This window comes from Sciurus vulgaris (assembly GCF_902686455.1).
Source record: "Sciurus vulgaris genome assembly, chromosome: 11".
Taxonomy (NCBI): Eukaryota; Metazoa; Chordata; class Mammalia; order Rodentia; family Sciuridae; genus Sciurus; species Sciurus vulgaris.
In genome coordinates, this window is record NC_136472.1 from 71,425,299 (window position 1) to 71,446,085 (window position 20,787).

Below are 20,787 nucleotides of genomic sequence, written 5' to 3' on the forward strand. Positions count from 1 at the left end.
AAAAATTTTGCCAGGTGTGGTGGTACTTGCCTGTTATACCAGCTACTCAGGAAGCTGAGGCAGGAGGATAATAAATAATAAATTCAGGGCTGGGGAGATAGCTCAGCTGGTAGAGAGCTTGCCTCGCAAGCATAAGGCCCTGAGTTCGATCCCAGTACCACAAAAAAATAAATAAATAAATAAATAAATTCAAGGCCATACTGGGCAATTTATCAAGACCCTGTCTCAAAATAATAAAATAGCAAGGGCGGTGGATGTAGTAGTAGAGGACCCCTGAACTCAATCCCCAGTACCAGAAAAAAAAAAATTACAAAATTTACTGTGCACAGTTTTGCCATGTTTTAGAATGTAGGTTTCGATTCGATTACAGGTTAGCAGATACTTGCATTCACTGTGAATTCACCACCACATTAATGTTGGGCTTGGCCATATGATTTGCTTTGCACAGGAAGTGTTTACAGACATGACACGCTTGTGCTGTTTGATTTGGCTCCCACACCTCCGTGAGCTGCCAGAAGAATCTGCCCCAAGTAGACTCTGGTTCAAGTTGGATGAGAACCTGTGGAGCAGACCTGGATCCAACCCGCAACCTGAGGCGGAGCTGCCCCACCAAGCCCAGTCGACTCACTGTCAGCAGTTCACTGCAGAATGGGAAAGCAGCTTAGTGCTCAGTGAGCTTTGAGGTGAGACATTTTAGGCGCAACAACAAACTGAAAAAATAAGCAACAGAAAATATGAGGAAGGAGAGAATATAATCCAGGAGGACACACAGATCTTGAAAGTATTGGTAATACTCTGGTTTTCAAGCCCGGTGTTTCGATCCCCAGTACCGCAAAAAAAAAAAAAAAAAAAAGTCCAGTGTTGAGTTCACAAGTGTTTATTACATCATTCTTCTCCTTCTTCTTCTTTTTTCTCTATAATGGGATTGAACCCAGGATGTCATACATACTAGGCAACTCCAGGACCTTTAATTTTTTTTTTTTTTTTTTTTTTTTTTTTTTGAGTCAGGATCTGCTAAAGTTGCTGAGGTGGGCCTCGAACTTGAGATCCTCCTGCCTCATCCTTGTAAATTGCTGGGATTACAGGCGTGCGCCCTCACACTCGCCTACGTTTTATTTATTTATTTGTAGCTTATTTTTTTCCAGTGACAGCATTATTCATTAAATGGTACACATCCGTTGTACAAACTCTGTTATTTGTTAATTTTTTTCCGCAGTTAAAAAAAAAAAAAAAAAAAAAAGGGAGGGAGAAATTTGGGGACATGGTCTACAACCTACTTTTTTCAGTGATACTTGAGATTAACCCAGGGCCTCACATATGCTAGACTAGTGCTCTACTACTGAGCTACACCCCCACACTCTTTTCATTTTTTATTTTCAGACAAGGCTCACTAAGTGGCCCATGCTGTCCTTGATCTTATGATCCTCTTGTCAACCTCCAGAGTCCTGGGATTTTAAGCACGCCCAATGTCCAGCAACGACCAACTTTTATGTACTGAATAGAAGGTGGTTTCAGAGTGGTCAGGCAGATTTCAAGGGCTAGTGCACAATGAAGGATGCAGGGCTTTGGGGGGATGGAATGCAAAGATGAATAAAATCAGTGCAAGAGGGATAAGACAATTATTGGATCTAACTGTTGGAATATGAGGAGACTACTTCCCTCTCCATTCTCTTCTGGATTTCCCAAATATTCTATAATGAACATATATGACTTTGTAATTTGAGAAGAGAACAAGAAATATTATGACAGACGCAATTTGTCACTTCCCAACAGTCATCCTCTTTCTTCCTTGTTGACAGCATGAATCATTGGTCCAAGTCAGCCTGGCAGTCGTCCCCTTCCTTGTGGTTTATTTAATAAGAGTCTGTGTGCCCCACTTCTATCAAGGAGCTGAAAGGGCATGTGTGCTGGGAGTGGGGGCCAAGATTTTGAGAAAGATTTCCCTTCCTGAGGGAAAAAAAAGGAAAAAGACAAAAGACAAAAAATGAAGCTCTCTTGATATTTCCTTCCAGAGTTTGGACAATGTTGTATGATGGTTTGATATTTGGATCTGTGGCAACCATCTTGCAACCTTGAGGGAAGATGTTGCCCAAGAAGGATGGCCGAGGGGAGAGAGAGCAAGGCCATGGATGACAGGTTGAGCCACTGACTCAATCCAAAAACTACTCTGCTAGATGAGGCATAAAACTTTAATGGTTTAAGTCATTTTTCATTAAGAAGACTCAGTTACAATCAAAAACATCCTGACACAAAATTATTCTTAACAGTATTATAAAGACAGACATATCTGGACGGCCTCAAGGGTCCACTTCATCTCCCCAGACGGCTAGCTCAGCATGTCCAAATTAACCCAGTGAAAGATCTGGCAGATGTTATCATCACAGGGGCCCAGGGGCTCCCCCTTTCTAACAAGGTTACTTCCTCCATAGGAGAGCTTTCAGTGTGACATTGTCACAAAGCTCTTCCCTCCCCTGCCCACCCTATTTAAAAGTTCCTTTTCCTATCATTCATGTCAGCAAAATATGTTCCTTCCCCATTTCAATATTACTGAACAGCACAGAGAGGTAATGAGAGTTTCAAGGATTGTTTGTGTCCTACTTCTCTGCTTGGACATTTCTCCTTATCATACCTCATCTTACATCTGCACACTGAGCCAGGGCGAGTGGTGTGCATGACAAAGTGTGATGCAAAATGAAAACCTTGGGATAGAGACAGTAGAGTAGACATAAACAAGAACTGATTAACGTCAATATCTGCTGATGGCACCTGGCCCTGGATTCTGAACCAGACACTGTCCTCAGGGTGTGGGCCTGCATCCAGGTGTGAGAGGTCATAGGGTAAAGTCTGCAGCCCTAGCAGTGCTATCTTCTGCAAGAGTCCTCCTGGTGTGTCCAAGTTCCATAACTTAATCTCACTAAATTGCTTAGGGCCTTGCTAATTTGCTGAGGTTGGCTTTGAATTTGTGATTCTCCTGCCTCAACCTCCCTAGTAGCTGGGAGTATAGGCCTGTGCCATCGCACCTGGCTTATCACCACATCTTATTTCAAGAAATCACCTGTCCCATCAACCTCCCAAAAGTGAGTTTTTAAAAAAATATAAATAGCAACACATCAAACTCTCCAACGGTTTCCACCCTACTAGTATGTGTCTATTCCTGTCTTTTTCTCTATGCCTGCTCACACTGGTGACATCACACTGGTGAATATTTGTAGCCATCTGCCCTGGCTTTTATTGACACCTCCCATATATGAAATCTCCAATAGCACTTGAGAAGCAGGAGAAGCTCCAGAGAAGCTAGACTTGAGGGCATCAGCTATATGAGCATGCCCAGGGTCCTCCTAAATCTATGTTTTGAGAATGCCAAAGTCAGAATCTAATAGCTTTAGAAGACCCTTTGACTGTTCTTCTCCTCTATATGGAGGAATAGGCTGATGATGGAAATCATCTACTTGCCTCAGGGGTAATTTGATAGATGCTACCCAACCTGGGGACCATCAGGTCATCTCAGCTGGAAGAGCCACTCTGCCAGCCCAGTACAGAGCCCAGTTCCTCTAGTTCCTCACCTTGGCTAAAGCTTTGAAAAGTCCTGTCTTCATAGACTGGGTGCCCAGCTTGAGTGCAGCAACCAAATATGGTCACGAGAGGGCAGTAATGCCTCTCACCAGTGGCAGGGATTTGGCTTCAACCAGGAACTGCTCAAGGTATTTTTATCCTGTTAAAGCAGAAGGGCCAGATGGAGATCTGTGGGTGAAGGATAACTTGGTGTGCCTCTAAAATGGCATTCTTAACATACGTATTCAAATGTACTTGGGGGAATGAAACGAATTTACTTTCTGTTAATACAATATATGTAAATAAAAACAATACAAATACATATATATATATAAATGCATACACATATATTTATATACTCCTTATGGGTAGTGGCTAGGAGCAGATATGAAGGTGGCTGGCGGGGTGTTTCTTGATCTGAATGCAAGTTACACAAAAGTGCTCATGTTGTGAAAATGGATCAAGTTGTGCTGCTATGATTTGTGTACTTTTCTGTAGGGTTTACTGTTGTGCATCTTGGGATGGACCCAGAACCTCGTTTATTCCAAACATGAGTTCTACCACTGGGCTGTATCCCCAACCCATGTAGGTAAGTTTTGCTTTAAGAAAAAAATTCTTAAAAAGTATAGTAAGGGCTGGGGCTGCAGCTCAGTGGTAGAGTGCTTGCCTTGAATGTACAAAGCACTGGGTTTGATCCTCAGCACCACATAAAAATAGATTTGTGTCCATCTACGACTAATATTAAAAAAAAAAAAAAAAAAAAAGTAATAGTAAGGGCTAGGGGCAGTAGGAGGGAACGGGTGGAAACTGCAGGGCCTCTTCAGGCCTAGACCAGAACTCTGACATCACTTCAGGTACCTTTGATTGGTGAAAGCAAGTCACCTGGCCAGCCAGACTTGAGAGTGGGAGAAAGAGACTCCATCTCTTGAAGGGAGGAGTGACGGGAATTCAGTTTGCCAAAGACCATTCTTATAGGGATTGGGAAGAATTTCTGACCATCTTTTGCAATCTACCATGCTTCTTGTGGTGTTTCTTATACATCCTTCTAGAAATATTTTGTATAAATTTAAATACACACACACACACACACACAAATGGCTCCCACTCAAGCCAAAAACCTGGGATTCTTTCCTAAAATCTTCTTTCTCTCCAGATTTATACCTAGTCAGCCAGCAAGTTAGTAGAATCTCCAAAACTGAACACAAAATCCATCCACTTCTCACCGTCTCTGTTGCCACCTCCCCTTCCAAGTAATTTCATCTGCGGCCTTCCATGGTCTCCAACTAGTCTCCCTCCTTCCACTCTGGTCTCACTTAAAGAAGTTATCTACCTAGTGGTAGAGTGAGCTTTTATTCTTATTTTATTAATTTTTATTTATTTATTTATTTTCATGGTGCTGGGGAGTGAACCCAGGTCATTGCTCAATGTGAGGCAAGCATTGTACCGCTGAGCTACATCCCCAACCCCAAAGTGGGCTTTTAAAAAAGAAATTGTGTCATGTTATTTCTTTGTTGAAAACTATCCAAGAATTTCCATTCCACTCACTATGTGTTTGCTCCTGTCTCTCTGAATAATCTCATATCTACCACTCTTTCTTCTCTGTTCACTAAAACACAGCCTCTTTGCTGTCAAATAAACCAGGCTCTTCTCTGCCCCGGGGTCTTTGCTCCACTGTTCTTCAGACTGGGTAGCTCTTCCTTTTGCAGTCTGACTCCTTTTTCCCCTTCATGCAATAACTTCAAAATGGGTTTCCCTTACTAGGATTCTCCTGCCAACTGTTCCATCATTTTGAACACAACATGCTATTTATTTCCTTGGGCATTTATTATGTTATCTTGCTTATGTGTTTTCTTTCTTATATTTTTCCTCTCTCCTCCTTCCAGAATGTAAGAACTTTGTCTTTTCATTGATGGATTCTTTGTATGTGGTGCAATGTCTAGTCCATAATAGGGGCTCAATGAATATGTGCAGGCTGAATGAAGAACATCAAAGAGCATGGACAGTGACATTGCTCTGTGGCAGAGTAAAAGGAAGCCCTGAACTATGGGGAACCTCTGCGAGTTTATAACTCAGTCTGGAGGTCCAGAGAGGACCTCGTTGGGTGATAACTCTTGTGCTATATTCAGAGAGATACGTCCGAGTACATTGGTTGCCAGGCAGCTGGGATGCAGACAACCCAGGATTATTGCAATAGACAGAGCAGATGCCATTGTACTTATGAGCACCAACTCTAGAAAATGATATTTTAATCTAGCATCCATAGGCCCCTATAATGCATGAGTCTGTGAATTTAAATGGGAAAAATTACATATTTATATTCACTAATCCTTAATGAATGAACCCTAATTTCCTTCAATTATGAATGTAGGCAAACAACCATAGGAGTCTCAGTAAGCTGCATGGGATGGCCTTGGAACTTGTGATCCTCCTGCCTCAGCCTCCTGGATTGCTGGGATTATGGGTATGCTTAAATTTTATATTGAGACAAGATCTCATCTTAGTGTCTTCCTGAGGCTCAGTTAGTACCAGCTCAGTCAAACAAGAACTGTATAACAGAATGACGTCAGGGCATCTGGGAGTCTCCTTGGCTAGAATCTCTCCTTCACAACTGAATCCCCAGCACTAACATCACACCTAGAACATGGAAGTACCCAGTAAAGTCTGGTTAAACTAATGAGTAGGTCAATAGTCCTCACTTAATTCCTAGGTCAGCCACATTGCTGAGAAGCAGTACACAAGCCCAAGACTAAAGGTCACATGCATGAAGGATGCAAGAGAGCATGCCCTGCTTGGGAAATTCACAGATATCCAAGTCCACTTCCTGCTGGTGCAGGTTCAAGGGCCCAAGGAGTGTTTTAAGGGTTGAGCAGTCACAGATCCTTGCAGCCAGGTTTTGGGGTAGCACAAATTCAATAGCACAATTCCCTTCAAAAATTTAGTAGACCTTTGATCTGTTTGGTTCTGGTCAGTTCCAATGTAAGTAACCACAGTCAAAATTCTTATCTAGGGGCTGGAGTTGTGGCTCAGTGGTGTGCTCAGTGCCTGGCATGTGTGAGGCCCTGGGTTCAATAATCAGCACCACATATAAATAAATAAAATAAAAGATCCATTGATGACTAAAAACAATATTTTAAAAAATCGTATCTAGTCATGGTGTTCAAGCCTGAAGACTCTGATCTTTTACTTACTAGCCTTTCTACCAACTTTATGATGGCTTTCCTCAGGCCATCGGAAACACAGGCTTGAGTAGGAAAACACCATCCTTAATTCCTTCTTTGCCAACAAGCTCACAGCTTTTCTGAAGAGGGCACTAGTATTAAGTCCTGCTAAGGCTGCCACTTTGCAGTTACCACTTACAACTGCGTTAGTGTGGAAGCAATGACTTTTTCAACTCTGCAAAACACAAAATTATAAGACTCTCTGTCATCCCAGATTGTAGGTTTTAGCAGAGAATTCCTCCCCTAGCAAAGCTGTATGGAGTATCTAGCTCCAGCTTGATGTTTCTCTATTTCTCTTTCTTTTTTGTAGAACTTTGCTAAACTAACAAGAAGCCAGAAAACAGGAACAAAAGGCTAGAAGCTCTCTTTCCATGTAGCTAAGGTTGGACTTCTTTACATTGTGACTGAATCCCAAGAATACAAAAGTACAAATTGCCAGAACTTCCTAAGGCTTAGGCCCAGAACTAGCAAGTGTCACTTCTTCTATATTCTGTTGGTTAAAGTGAATTGCAGGGCCAGTTAGGTGAGGGGCAAAAGTCTGTAATTCCATTGATTTGGGAGGCTAAGGCAGGAGGATCACAAGTTCAAGGGCAACCTAGGCAATGTAGCAAGACCCTGTCTCAAAATAAATTTTTTTTCTACAAAAGGGATGGGGATAGCTCAGTGGTAGAGTGACCCTGGGTTCAATTCTCAGTGCCACCAAAAAAAAAAAAAAAAAAAAAAAAAAAAGAGTTGCAGAGTTATCCCAGATTTAATAGGATATACCACATCAGGTTGGGAATACTGGCACACTAACTACCTCATCTTGGAGGCAGATCATGGACCGATTTAGGTTGTAGCAATGCAATATAGCAATGTAGAAATGGCAAGAAAATTCTTGGAATTTCGCCACAATGTAAAGAAGTCCAAACTAAGTCACTTGGAAAGAGAGGTTACAGCCTTCTGTCATCCCACCTGTGTGACACACATGAGTGAAGCCATCCTGGACATTCCATCCCCAGCCACTGTCTGATGCAACCTCATGAAAGACCCTGCGGGACCCAGAAGAACCACCCACAGAATGGTGAGAGGCATAAAATGCTTGTTTTGACCCATTAAGTTTGGAGGTTTACCACACAAGAAGAGGTAACTCTTAGCTTTTTGTCACTGTAACCAAAATACCTGAGAAAAACAACTTAAAGGAGGAAAGTTTTATTTTGGTTCACAGATTTCAGATGTTGCGATCCATAGTTGGCTGCCTCCATGGCTTTGGTCCTGTGGCAAGGCAGACCATCATGGCAGAAGTGTGCGGCAGAGGAAAGCTGCCCAGCTCATTGCACCCGGAAAGCAGAGAGAGAGAAAGGAAAGAACCAGAGACAAGATATAGTCCATAGGGCACACCCCAAGGACCCACTCTCTCCAACTAGGTCCCACCACCTATAGTTTCCACTCCCTCAGTAGTTCATTCAGCTATGAGTCCATCGAGGGATTAATCCATTGATGAGGTTAGAACCCTCAGGGACTATCACTTCCCAAAAGCCCCATTTCTGAAGTCTGTTGCAGGGGGAGTGGGGGGGACCAAGCCTTCAACACATGAGCCCCTAACAGTAACTAAACACAAGGTTTTGTTTTGTTTTTAAGTTTTTATGGACCTTTATTTTATTCATTTATTTACATGTAGTGTTGAGAATCAAACTCAGTGCCTCACACAAGCACGGTAAGCGCTCCAACACTGAGCCACAACTTCGGCCCAACACAAGGTTTTAATCAAATGTCTGACTACCATGCAACAAGAATCACAAGCTTTTCAGTCTGCAGTGTTCAGTCCTTGCCATCTGCAACCCAACTGCGGTCATTAATTAAGCATTTCAGTCTATCACTTGCAGTACCCTATTCCCAATTGTGGTTCTACCTTATTAGTTATGTTTGCTAATCTATTCCTGTGCTTAATTTATAAATTAAACTGTGTCCTAGGTGTATATATATATATATATATATATATATATATATGTAGCAAAACACAGTATAGGAGAGGATAGCTCTGTCAATGGCTTCAGGCATCCACTTGGTGGCTTGGAACATATCCTGTATGTATGAGGGGAATTACTATGGCTCAAAATAAAGTTTTCTCTTTTTTGTGGGGCCGGGTACCAGGGATTGAACTCAGGGGCACTCGACCACTGAGCCACATCCCCAGCCCTATTTTGTATTTTATGTAGAGACAGGGTCTCACTGCGTTGCTTAGCACCTCGCTTTTGCTGAGGCTGGCTTTGAACTTTTTATCCTCCTGCCTCAGTCTCCGAGCTGCTGAGATTATAGGCATGTGCCACTATGCCCAGCAAGTTTTCTTTTTCTTTCTTTCTTTTTTTTTTTTTTTTTTTTGCGGTGCTGGGGATTGAATCCAGGGCCTTGTGCTTGCAAGGCAAGCACTCTACCAACTGAGCTATATCCCCAGCCCACTTTTTTCTTTTTTTTAAAGGAGGTTTTTTTGTTTTGTTTTGTTGTTTCTTTGCTGGTTGCAGTGGTGCATATCTGCAATCACAGCTACTAGGAAAGCTGAGGCAGGAGGTTTGCAAGTTTGAGGTCAGTATGGGCAATTTAGCAAGACTCTGTCTCAAAATAAAATTTCAAAAAGGGGTTGGGATTGCGGTTCAATCCCCAGTACCAAAAATAAAATAAAATTAAAGTTTTTCATATTTCCCATACCTATATGTTTATCTTGCCAATTCGCTTATTAATTCTAGTGTTTTTTATTAGAATATTTTGTTTTCTAGACATACTAGTCTAACAGTAAAAAGAACTTTATCTCTTTTTTTTTTTTTTTTTTAGACTCAAATCTTTAGTTTATTGCTATATTCAGAAAGCAAAAGGGGAAATAGCTTTACACAATAGTAGCAGTATTGATAATGAACACTGGCACTGAAGTAGAGAAACTTACATGAAGAATATGCCTCATTAGACAAGGAGAGGTGTTGGAGAACAAATACTGGATATGGTGTTCTAAAGTTTCATAAGCTTCATAAGTTTCAGTCCTTAAATGCTATCTTTCTTTCTTTTCTTCTTTTTTTTTTAGAAGCAAATGGCCAAGGGTGTTGCAACTTTCCTGAGTTCAGTTTCCTTTTTCTCAAAGTAGAGCAACTGATGGAGCAACTTGTGCAGTTCAGAGAGAGAAGGCAGAAATCCCCCAAAGCAAAAAGAGCTCGGCAGCTGCTGGGATGATCCCTCAGTCTCTCCCTTTACTCACAGGAACAGCTCCTCTGGTTCCGTCCAAGGCAAACTCATACCACCTCCCAATTTCTCCAGTGGTCAGCTCTCAACAAATTTACCAACCACCTTGTCTCCTCAATATGGAAGTGGGGGTCACTTGGCGTGCCAGACCTGCCCAAGAAAGCTGGATTGGGGGCTGCTCTCAGGTCCCATCTGGGGTGCCAAATTTGGTGTCGAAACTTAGTCCTTGTCCCCAGTGCCAATCCAATAATGAGGACATGGTTTTGAGAAAAAGGAAAAAGAAGGTTTATTGCTTTGCTAGCAAAGGAGAAACGATAAGGAAGGAGAAGGTCCGAACTTTATCTCTTAATGCTCTTGCTAATCCTGGGTAGAATAACCAAATACCTGATTAGCAGGAGGAGTTGCTAATACCTTGGATGATGCAATCAAGAAATTCACTAAAATGTACCAAGCCTCTCACCTGCCAAGCCTATGCCCACCCTCATGTTAATCCTCATAACAATTGTGTGACATGGACAGTGCTCTCACCACCTATAGAGGAGGAAAGAAGACTAGGGGAGTCTAGGCAACCTGCTTGAAGTCTCATAGTGGATTTAGCAGGTCAGGAGTTGGTGGGGGGAGAGCAGGGACCCAAGCCAGAGCAGCTGCCATTTCCACTTCTGTCCACAATCCTGCACTGAGGCCTGAAAGGAGTTTCTTAAAGCTTTCTTAATGGAGCCATCTGCTAAGCCAACAGAGCCGTTTATGTAAATCAACTCGGATGGCACGTGATGGCTTTATCCTTTCTTCATTCACTCTCTCATTCATTTGTTTTTTTTCCACAAACATGTGTGGAGCTCTGAACACCTCCTCTGTGCCAGGTCTTGCCCTCATCACTGGCAATACGGGGATAAAGAGTTCCGGTGACAACAGAATGGGCCTTGTTCCCTGTATAGACAGCTAGAGAAAGCATTTTCAAGGCAAAGAGCCAACAGAAAGAGATGTTCAAGAATAGAAAAGCAGCAGCCATGGAGAAGTTGCACACATGTAAATTCTTTGTTGGATCAGTCCTGTCCACCTGCTCCTCCCTTGCTCCCTTCCCCCACCTCAACCTCATCTACCCCCATCCTCTTCATTCATTTCAATTCAACTTGTTTATCAGACACAGATTTGGTTCTAGATGTAACCTAGCTCAGTATCTGCCTCAGTGTGTCTTGCTTGACACAGCAGGACTTGGCAACAACAGGCTGCTCTGTGTTGCTTAGGGACCATGGAGGTGCTTCATCCTGCCAGGAATCTGCATTGTGAAGGGACTTGGGAGATGCTATGGAGTTCAGCGCAGAAGTACCTGACAGTCTGAGAAAGTCTCACTTTCCAGGGCATTAGTGGGAAATAGTTAATATGTGTTAATAGTGCTCTTGGTTTTTGTCAGAATTTTTCAGTCAATGAAAAAATAATTTTTTTCTGTACTGAGAGTCAAGAACACAGTATTCTCAATTCAGCACTAGTCCTAGTAAAGTCAAAGTTCTTGTTAAGTTTCTTCCTGCTGCAAAAGCAGATAAAAACCCTGGACATTCCCCAGTTTGCTTCATCTTATTTTATTTTATTTTTTAATGTTTTTAGTTGTTGGTGGACCTTTATTTAATTAATTAATTTATATATGGTGCTTAGAATCAAACCCAGTGCCTCCCACATGCTCTACCACTGAGCCACAACCCCAGGCTTGCATCTTACGTTTGAATGCAAACCTAGTGGGGAAAGGAAAATATTCAGATCAAGATGAACTTCTCTCTCTTGTGCTAGAAGATCCTGTCTCTAGAAGCAGAGAGCAAATTGATAAAACAAATGGGGAAAGCAAAATCAAACTTAAAACAACTATTACAGGCAACAGGAGAAAGACTTACGACTTTCCTACAGAACTCTAGGGCACATGGAGAGAGTCAGGTCAAATCTCTGCAGGAGTGCTGGTTACTGATGAAAGGCCCAGGTTGCAGATGTAGCTTATAGCAGAGCACTTGCTTAGCATGGGCAAAGCTTTGGGTTCAATCCCAAGTACACATACACACACACACACACACACACACACACACACACACGCACAAATGGTGAAAGACTTTATAGTTTCCCTTAGAGAAGAGAACCTGGATAGTAACTTGGAATCAGGAGATGGAGATAATTTTTATGACCAGATGAGAGCAGCCAGGAGGCAAATGACTGTAGAAAAATCAAGTGTGCACTGAAACACTCAAGCTGGAGAGAAAATTCAATTCTACATCAATTACTAAAGAAGAAGACAGAAAAGCTGACATGACAGATCATCCAAAGTCTTCAGGCTGAGCAAACCTGGATTGAATATAAAGATCAAAATCTTCAGGAGAGAGGAAATGAAATGACTGAACTTTGTCAAGAGAAATAAATGGAATCTCTTGAGAAATGATTTTTCCAGGATGATTATTAGATGGAATGAGAGGAGGAAAGTTTTGAAATAAATGACACAAATGAAGAGCTGAAGCCCTTCTGAAAGCAAGTCAAGGACCGTGAAGCAAAGCTGGAAAAAATATCATTTGTTCTCAAAGTCAACTTATCTCCCTTGAACCAAAAGCTCAGGATTATCGGTTGGGAATGCAGGAGGTTGAGAGAAACGCCTTCATCTTGACAGATCAGAGAGATGAGACAAAGAATGATGGAAAAAGTCACTGCTCAAGCTTCTAGAAGTGGCTCCTCACACATCTGATGATCCAGATGGTGTGTTTTTTTCAGAAGGAACTCAGAACCCCCCATCTCTGAGTGTGGAGTGCTGTTTCCCCTGAGACAGGAGGTTCTACAGACCTTTTCTTTGGCTCTCAGACTTTCCTCCTTCATTCCCAAATCTGGCATTTGCAATAGACTCAACTGGGGAGTTCATGGCACGATGTCCTCTTTCTGAATTAGTCAGGGCTCTCCAGAGAAACAGAAACAGTGAGGGATATATTCATGTGTAAAGAGATTTATTTCAAGGAACTGGCTTACTTGAGTGTGGGGGCTGTCAAATCTAAAGTCTGGAGGGCAAGCTGGCAGACTGGAAACTCTCACACAGGGCCTTGAGGCTGCAGTACAATTGGCAAGTAGACTTCTTCCTCAGGGAATCCTCAGTTTTGCAATTCAGACCCTTCAACTGACTGGATGAGGCTCACCCAAATTATCAGGGATAATTTCCTTTACTTTAATTCAGCTGATTGTACGCATAGGTTACATATATCAACAAAATGTCTTTACAGCAACACCTAGATTCATGTTTGAATGACTGACTGACTAAAGCCTAGTCAGGTTGACACATAAAACTAACCGTTGTACTCCCTCTGCTGCAGGGAGCCTGTAGGAACCCCTCTGAGATGGCTTTCCATCAAGAGTTCATTGACCTTGTTATCATTCCTCTTGGGATAGGTTTCTCTCTGGGCACTGTAAGCTCATGGTCCACAAATGATGGAGGCAGGAGACAACCTCAGATCAGCAAATTTTCCTTTATTCTGCAGTGAAGTCTATGCCTCGGGCATGGGAGGGCCCATTTTCTGAGTATAGAACTGGACCCTTGGTTACATAAGGAGTCTGGGTTTTTTGTAGTTTTCATTGGAGACTGCGGACGTGCAGTTTTGACAGTCGGGCTAGTAGTGCAGGTTAAAAATTTAACTTGGGGAAGGTAGTGGGGAAAAGGTTGAAACTCATTATTATCTGGGGAGAGAGGAGTCCAGATCTTGAGGGATGAATACTCAAATATTGCCCATTGCTTTTCTTTCTCTGGGATCCATTGTTTCCCAGAGTTTCAGTATTTGCTGTGCCTCCATTTAGGACTAATTTGTGATGGGGGAAGATCAAAATTTAGGGCCCAGCATTCAGTATCTGCCCCTTTCCTTTAGGGTCCATTGTTATGAGGAAAGGATTTACTGGGAGAGGTTTAATGTTGGGCTAATTTCCCCTTCCTCCTCCTGAGTCACACTGTCCCTCCATTTTTCTTGGGGAGCTGTCTTGTAGGAATATTATTTTCCATAACCCTTTAGGCACCCTATTCAGAAAATGGAACTATGATTCCTTTTAGGTTCTTTTAACCTCCATATGATTCTTTAACTCAAAATCCTGAAACACTGTAAGGCTCTTAAGTCATTTCTCTTAGTTTTTTTCTTTGAAATCTTGAATTATTTATATATTTTACTATATATATTCACCCAGATGTTGGGGGGGCATACCTATAATCTCAGCGATCTGAGCAGTTGAGGCAAAGTCAGCCATGATGGTACAGTTGTACAATGTCAACTGTTTGGGAACCTGAGACAGGGGGATTGCAAGTTTGAAGGCAGCCTAGGCAACTTGTTGAGCAGTTATCTCAAAAATAAAAAATAAATAAAGAATAAATAAAGAGGGCTGGAGATGGAGCTCAGTGGTAGAGTGTTTGACTGGCATGCATGAGGCCTTGGGTTCAATCCCCAAGAACGAAAACCAAAACCAAAACAACAACAACAACAAAAACCCATCTTTTTGCAATTTAGCAATAAAAAATAAATAACCCAGTTTAAAAATGGGCAAATGGATTCTTTGTGCCCTGGTAAGGAGAAGGTGTCAGGCTGGGACCAGAACAGGTCAGATAGAAGACTCTTGTTCTCCTCCTACTAGGACTCTCAAGAAATGCAAGTAAAAATCACAATGAGATAACACACGTCACCCACTGGAATGGCTGTAGCAAAAAAGACACAATAGCAAGTGCTGGCCAGAACACAGAAACAGAGGAACTCTCCCCACTCACTGTTCCCTTTCCCTTCCCCCATCCCTCCCCCTCTTCCTCCTCCCCACTAACTTCCCCAGTCCTCCTCTCAGCTCCTCCTTGTCCTTCTCCTTCTTCCTCCCCTTCCCTTGTTTAGGGCCTGAGGCTGCAATACAATCCACAGCAGACTTTTTCCTCAGGGAAGTTTCACAGCCAGGACTGCTGGAGCTAGGACTCTAGGTGATGAGTTCATATCTCTCATTGAAACACACTGAATTGGGGGGTCACATACCCCCAAATTGGGAACACATTTCTCCTCCTGAGAGAAGGAAGCTAAAGGGCTGCGACCCCCCACCCTGACAGCCAAAGAAGATGGGAGTGGAGATTGCCCACTCAGGCCTGTCTAACACAGACTAACTCTGCCTGTTTCACCAGCCTTTTGTCTCTTTCCTGCCTCTTCTCCTTTAAAAGTTCTGATAATTTTCAGGGGTTTGGGAGATAGAACTTTTGAAACAATTAAGTTTCTTCTGCCTTCCTTCAAAGCTGGCTTTGAATAAAACCTGTTTTCCAACCAAACTGACTCAAAATTGGAGCATCAAGTGTTATGATCCAGCCTTATTCCTCCCAGGGTGGGTATTAGAGCCACCCTGTAACATCATTGGTAAATCCACTCTTTTCACTGTCTACACAGTGAGGTTAAAAATAACCCGGTAGCTGGCATGCTAGTGTACCTTGTAATCTCAGCAATTTGAGGCTGAAGCAAAAGTAAAAGTATCACAAGTTCAAGGCCAACTTAACCTCAGCAATTTAGTATGACCCTCAGCTACTTAGTGAGACCCTTTCTCAAAATTAAAATATAAAAAGGACTGGGGATGTAACTCAGTGATAAAAAGCCCAAGGTTCAATCTCCAGTACCCCCCACCCCATAGGAGACAGACAGATACGAATGGTGGGAATACAAGCTTAAGGGACTAAGTCTATAAAATGGGACAACTATATTGACCCCCACATGCTTTCTTTTCCAAAAAGCAATTTACCTGCAGCCCTACTTAAGTGGACAGGATATGTCACATTCCTCAGCAAGCTCCCTGTTATCTGCAGAAGAAACACAGGCCAGAAACAACGTCCATAAGAGGAACCCAAGTTACCCTCAAGGGGAAGACTTGTGACCCTTCTCACAGACTAAATCCTGAAACACTCATGGAGATAAGGATAATTCCTCTTAACCATAAAATCCTAACCATAAAATTATGGTTAGGAATTCAATTAGAACTGGTCAACATGGACCAAAGTGACCTACAATTATCATGACAGTGGGGACTTTCGTCTGATGTCAGTCAAAAGTCAAGAGGTGGACCTGGGCAGGACTCTCTGGAAACTTCTCTGGGATTCCCAGTAAAGCAGGAGAGGTACACTATCCCTGTCCACTCTGAGAGGACCCACTCTCTCTCTTGGGAGTATCCTGTTTCCCTTTTCCTGTCCTTTCAATAAACTCATCCTGTTTCACTGAGCCACATGTCTGAAATCTTCCTGACTTGATAGAAAGACTTGGGGTTTGAAGAATGTGTCTTCATGCTGCCTCAGTTTCCCAGAACACCCCAGCCCTGTAACACCTCCCCCCTTCTAAAAAAATAAAAAATAAAAAAAAGCCAAGAACCAAAAACCAATCCAACAGTGATAATCTTGGCTTCAGGCATCAGGGATTATATGCAAAATGCTATAATGTGTGTAGGCACCCCACCCACCTGGAGAGTCCTCACTGCTTATTAGTTTCTTGCAGAGGGCATTGGCAACACTTTAGAGACTATAGCCACACTGGCTGCATTTACATTTGGAATTGGAGTCTGTGGTTTTAATTTGCTCAGCTTCCTTTGCTCTTTTTCTTGTCTTAGCCTCCCATTTGGGAGGGTCTCAGTCTTTCCCTTGAATTCTACACTGTTGAAGAATCTTCCCTTTTCATCTGGTTGCTAAATCTGGAGAAAGCAATGTAGATGTTTTCAACGTTCACCACCCTACTCCCTCTATGAAGGATGCCCAGTTGCCCATAAGGGATGGCATCAGGAAAAGGACAGGAACCCACAGGATCCAGGTCCAGATTCCTGAGGCCAGTTTCCTCCTCCTTCCTTCACTCTCTTCCAGCCTCTTCTCCCTCCTCCCATATCTGCTATGGGAGTTTTGGAAAATTCAGCCAGGCAAAGGTTGGGATGGAACATTCCAGGAACCGGAAAGTGAGTTAAAGGCACAGATATGGAAAACAGCATGGTTTGGGAGATCTGGTTCCCGGACTGCTAAGAGGGGATGAGCTCGGCGGCTAATAGGATAGGCCACCGCGAATCTCCCAGCATGGCACGCACTGCACGAAGAGCAGAAGAGCTGGGGTGGATCGAGGTCAAGATTAGAGACTCAGGAGCGAAAGAGGGAGGCTTAAGGAGCCAAGCTGAGTATCCAGGACTGGGGTGATGGGCGCGGTTCTGTCAGGCAGCAGAACGAAGACTTAGTCCCACCCCTGACTGAAGGAGGACTGGCCCAGCCCGCTCTGCTGCTGGAACCTATCCTCCTTCCCCGGTGCCTTGGCGACCCTGGTTCAAGACCACCTCTGAATCACTGATGACTTGTTCAGGCATGAAGGGTCAGAGTTGGAGATCACTCGGAAGGTTGGGGAGAAGACTGGAGAAAGATGACTTTCCCTAAATGTGTGGGCCTGCCCCTTTCCTCCCCCGTCAGCCCCGCCTTGGTAGCACCTTCTTGATCCCCTTATCTCTAAGGCGCTCAGGGAAATGCCGCCCCGCAGAAGCCGTCTGGGAAATGCTGCTCTGACCGCCGGGAACCATGAGCCCTGCAACTCCGGTAAGGGAAGTTTTTTGGGATATAAGGACCAGAGCCGGGTGGGCCCTTCCCCAAAAGGGAATGGATCAGGAGCCTTTTGGACCCTGGCAGCCCCTGATCCGGTGTCTGCTGCTATGTGGGTGAGGATTTGAGGCTGAGCTATTCAAGGAAATGATCCTGGATGGGGCAGACCTAGGAGATAGAGAAACACGCTTCCTTACTTGGGAGTTGGGCCGCTCCAACTCTCCAATCTTTTTTTTTTTTTTTTTTTTGAGTTGGGATCTTGCCGTATTTCGCAGGCTGATCTTAAACTTGTGAGCTTAAGCCATCCTTCTGCCCCAGTCTCCTGAGGAGGTGGAACTACAGGCATATGCTACTGTCTGTCCAGGGCTTTCCAGTCCTTTTTTTTTGGGCGGGGGGGGGGGGGGGGGGGGGAGGGTGAGTACCAGGGATTGAACTCAGGGACACTCAACCATTGAGCCACATCCCCAGCCCTATTTTTGTGTTTTATTCAGAGACAGGGTTTCACTGAGTTGCTTAGCACCTCACCATTGCTGAGGCTGGCTTTGAACTCTTGATCCTCCTGCCTCAGCCTCTGGAGCTGCTGGGATTAAAGGCCTGCACTACCATTACCGGCTCCAAACCATTTATTTATTCATTTTATTTTTTTGTGGTGCTGGGGATTGAACCCAGGGTCTTGTGCATGTGAGGTGAGCAGTCTACCAATGGAGCTATATCCCCAGCCCTCCAATCCATTTTTGACTGTGCTCTAGATGAACTTTTCCTTTGCAACCCATTTATCATACCACCTAAACCCTCAACTGGAAACTTTCTCAAGCTGCAGTCACTGTACCATAACATCCAAGCTCTTAGCTTGCCATCCAAGGCCTTTGTGTTATATTCTAGCAAACCCTGCAGCTTTATCACCTACTCTCCATGCTACTCTCCATGACCATCCCCCTTCTATTTTCTTTCTTTAAAAAAAAAAAATTATTTTTACAGATTGCATTTTGATTCATTGTACACAAATGGAGTACAACTTTTCATTTCTATGGTTATACACAATGTAGATTCACACCATTCATGTAATCATACATATACACAGGGTAATACTGTCTGTTTCATTCCACTATCTTTCCATCCCCCACCCCCACCCACCCCATTTTCCTCTACACCATTCAAAGTTCCTTCATTCTTCTCTTGCCCCCTGCTACCCGCCTTGTTATATATCGTCATACACTTATCAGAGAAAACATTTGGCCTTCGGTTTTTTTGGCTTGGCCTATTTCACTTAGCATGTTATTTTCCAAACTTCATCCATTTACCAGCAAATGCCATAATTTTACTCTTCTTTATGACTGAGTAATATTCCTTGAGCTTTTTTGAGGAGGGGAGAGTGCTGGTGATTGAACCCAGGGGCACTTAACCACTGAGCCACATCCCCAACCCTTTTTATTTTTCATTTTTAGACAGGGTCTTTCTAAGTTGCTTAAGGCCTCCACTAAATGGCTGAGGCTGACTTTGAACTTGTGATCTTACTGCCTCAGCCTCCTGAGTTGCTGGGATTACAGGCATGTGCCACAGTGCCTAGCCACCCTTGAACTTTTTGACTAGAGCTCATATGGACTCATGAGTAGTAAAGCTACTACTCATCCCTTGGAGACCTTTCAACCTCCTCTGGGAAGCCTTCTCTAACCTCTTCTCTAACTCTTCTTTCTCCTTGTTAAATTACATCTTTGCTTTAACTGTGTGTTTACATTTAGTCTCCCCAGGAGACTAGAAACTAGGAGTGGAGGGGAAGGACATGTCAGAGGCTGCCCTGGAGCCCAGTGCCATGCCTGGTATGAACTAAGCTTCAAAAAACCATGCAAGCCAGGCATGGTGAGGAATACCTGTAATCCTAGCAGCCCTGGAGGCTAAGGCAGGAGGATCACAAGATCAAAGCCAGCCTCAGCAACTTAGTGAGGCCCTAAGCAAATTAAGGAGACCCTGTCTCAGAACAAAAAAATAAATAAAAAGGGCTGGGGATGTGGCTCAGTGGTTAATTTCCCCTGGATTTCCCCAGTACCAAAAACAAACACAAACAAAAAACCGTGTAAAACTGGGAGTCTGGTTTCTCTTTGAAACTTTTTTTTTTTTAATTTTAGAAAATTAGTTTACAGATTAAAAAAATAAATTAAGGTATACTTTTAAACTCAGCTCTTTATGTGGCTTTGGTGGAGGTGATGGGGTAGCACCTGAAGGTCTAAATTAGAGTAGGGGTGTTCAGTTCTGTGGGACTAAGGAAATCAATTCCTGCCTCCCTCCCTTACTGTGAATAGTACCTTTGTGCAGTGATGGAGCTTCACGTACAACTTGGGAAGCACATACATGTCAAAGACACTGGCTTTGGAAATAACCCCTGATGGGTTAGGTTTCTGCAATGTTTCTAATGACATTTTTATTTATTTATTTATTTATTTATTTTTTGAAACTGCGTCTTGCTACAAGGGATTGAATCTGGGAGTGCTTAACCATTGAGCCACACCCCAACCCTTTTTTATATTTTATTTAGAGACAGGGTCTCACTATGTTGCTTAGAGCTTCACTAAATTGGTGAGGCTGGCTTTGAACTTGAGATTCTCCTGCTTCAGCCTCCCAAGTCCCTGGAATTATAGGTGTGAGCCTGGCCTCTGCAGAACTTTTTCATGGCCTTGTCCTTGGGCATTCATAGGGTACAGTTGATGCAGCCATTCTTCTTAATAGCCTTGCACTCAGACACACATAGGGTGTTCATGCAGTGAATTTTGTGTGTGTGTAATGGGGATGGGATTAGGGATTGAACCCAGGCCTCACTCATGGTAAGAAAGCTGTCTACCACTGAGCAATTCCCAGCTATTCTTTTTATTTTGGGTGGGGGGACCGCGGGGTGAGGAGATACCAGAGATTGAACTCAGGGGCACTCGACCACTGAGCCATATTCCTAGCCCTATTTTGTATTTTATTCAGAGACAGGGTTTCACTGAGTTGCTTAGCACCTCACTTTTGCTGATGCTGGCCTTGAATTTGCAATCCATCCTGCCTCAGTCTCCCAAGCAGCTGGGATTACAGGTGTACGCCAGGAACCCAGCTCGAGCGAATTTTTTTTTCAAAGGCTATGATTTCTTTTTTAAATTTTTTTTCTTAGTTATAGATGGACACAATACCTTAGTTTTATTTATTTTCATGTGGTGCTGAGGATCGAACCCAGTGCCTCATACATGCTAGGCAAGTGAGCTATCACTGAGCTACAAC